Below are 2,450 nucleotides of genomic sequence, written 5' to 3' on the forward strand. Positions count from 1 at the left end.
TAAAAAATGTGACATTCAGAAATATGGATAGAGAAGGGTCACTAGATAAAAATGCCTCAGGGCTTGTCTGTATTTTCAGCACATTTGTCTCAGGGAGTTCTCTGACAATTAGGCAATTTGTTGAGGAACTTAAAATTTAGCCAGAAATATTGAGGGAGGTAATAGGGCACCTATTCACTCTTAGTTAATCCCAAAGGGCAGCCTCCTTTCTGGTCCCCTGGGATAGCTATGAGTACAGCAGAAATGTGACCAGGGCACTAGAGACATCACCTCAGGGTAATTTAGCTTGATTGTAACAAAAGCAATGTGATTATCTTAGTGCTGGGCTGCTACATACACAGGGAAGAACTAGATGTATTTTAAAATTAAACAGTACAATGTTAAAGAAAGACATATGACATTTAAAAATTTACTTAAAACTAAATCTCTCAAATTTTCCATCCTCCAAAGTTTATTAAAGAAAATTGAATTGTGCTGGAGTCTGTGTCCTGGTCATCCTGCAGTAAATCCAATGTTAGCAACACAGACTGAAGCTGATAATCAGGTTGATTTTTTCTCATTGTTTTTCTACACCAGGCAATCATGTTCTATATGACATTTAACACACACCGATCAGGCATCACTTTAAAACTGCCCACGTGGCTGTTTCCCTCTTTGTTCTGGAAAGCAGCAGACATCACCTCCTAATTTCCAGTTTCCAATGCTGAGGAGTTTAGTTGTCATTGTCCTGGAACCAAATGTAGTCTCTTGACTTAGAGTAGCCACCTATCCCCTTCATGATCTGCAGTCCTCCTCAGAGACACACTGTTCCTCCTGCTGCCCTTCTCTGCCCCTTTTCAAGTTGGTTTCATCTACAAAAAGTATAAAAGACCCAAACTGTGCAGGGTTCCCTTGGCCTTGTGTGAGCAGGTTTTGTTAGCAAGGGGCTCTGGGAGAGCCTTGTGTGAGAAGGTGCCAGAAACTTTCCCCATGCCTGAGGGAGCCAGTGCCAGCTGGCTGCAGGTTGGACCCACAGCTGAGCCCATCAGGGATGGTGGCAGAGCCTCTGGATAGCAGATTGGAGAAGGGTGGGGAGGGGAGGATGGAGAATGGCTGTGTAAACAGCAGCCAAAGAGAAGAGTGAGAACACGTGAGAGAAACAGCTCTGCAGACACCATGGTCAGGGAAGATGGAGGGGGAGGAGTGCTCCAGGTGCCAGAGCAGATTCCCCTGCAGCACATGGAGGTCCATGGTGGAGCTGGTATCAGCTGGTATCAGCTTTCTGTCCCCAGAGAATCAATCCCATGCCAGAGACACGATGCTCAAAGGAGACTGTGACCCTGTGGGGAGCCTGTGCTGGAGCAGGCTCCTGGCAGGGCTTGTAGACCTGTGCAGAGAGGAGCCCACACTGGAGCAGGTTTGCTGGCAGGACTTGTGACCCCATGGGAGACTCGCTGGAGCAGCCTCTTCCTGAAGGGATGCACTCCATGTGAGGGATCCCACACAGGAGCAGTGCTTGAAGAGCTGCAGCCTGTGGGGGACACTCCAATTGGAGCAGTTCATGGAGGACTCTCTCCCATGGCATTCCCTCCAATGCTGCAGCAGGGAAAGAGTGTGAGGAGCTCTCCTGCTGAGGAGGAAGGAACAACAGACACAATGTGTGATGAGCTGACCACAGCCCCCATTTCCTGTTCCCCTGCATCACTGGAGGGGAAGCAGGTAGAGAATTCAGGAGTGAAGTTAAGCCTAAAAAGAAAGGAGGCTTGGGGAAAAGGTGGTTTTAAAATGTTGTTTTATTTCTCATTATTCAATCTGATTTGATTGGTAATAAATTTTTTTCCCCAAGTCAAGACTGTTTTCCTGTCACAGTAATTGCTGGAAGATGTCCCTCTTCTCCTTACCTACACCCACAAACCTTGAGGAATGTTTCTTCTCTGTCCAACTGCAGAGGGGAGTGATAGAGGGGCTATCATGGGCACCTGCTGTCCAGCCACCACCAGAGTATCACTGTACTTATATTTAGGCATTGGTAGCTGGTGACAGAGACTAGGAAATAGCAATTTGTATCTGATATAACTTCTATTCTGACTATTTATAGCAATCACATTTATTTCTTACTATTTTTCTGAAGTGAAAATGATCAGTGTTGGGTTTGACTGTACTGTATTTACTGCAGAAGAAATAAATAATTCAGTTGGTATTTCTAAAAATATAATTAGTTGATGAGTCAGAGAAGAATTTAATTTTCCTAAATGTTAAGGCTGGAAGACTGGGATTATCATGATCAGTGTGTCTGACCTGTGACTCTCTCATGTCTTAGGAGGCTGCCTGGTAATTCCTGCATCAATTTGTAATTAAGATGTATGATTCTTCAGAGGAGACTGAATAAAGGGCCCAAACTACATTCTTGAGATGTGCTGAATGTAATTTCACACAACAAACAAAAGGTACACCCCACAGACAAGCCTGAA

Source organism: Agelaius phoeniceus, chromosome 3 (genome assembly GCF_051311805.1).
Source record: "Agelaius phoeniceus isolate bAgePho1 chromosome 3, bAgePho1.hap1, whole genome shotgun sequence".
Lineage (NCBI taxonomy): Eukaryota > Metazoa > Chordata > Aves > Passeriformes > Icteridae > Agelaius > Agelaius phoeniceus.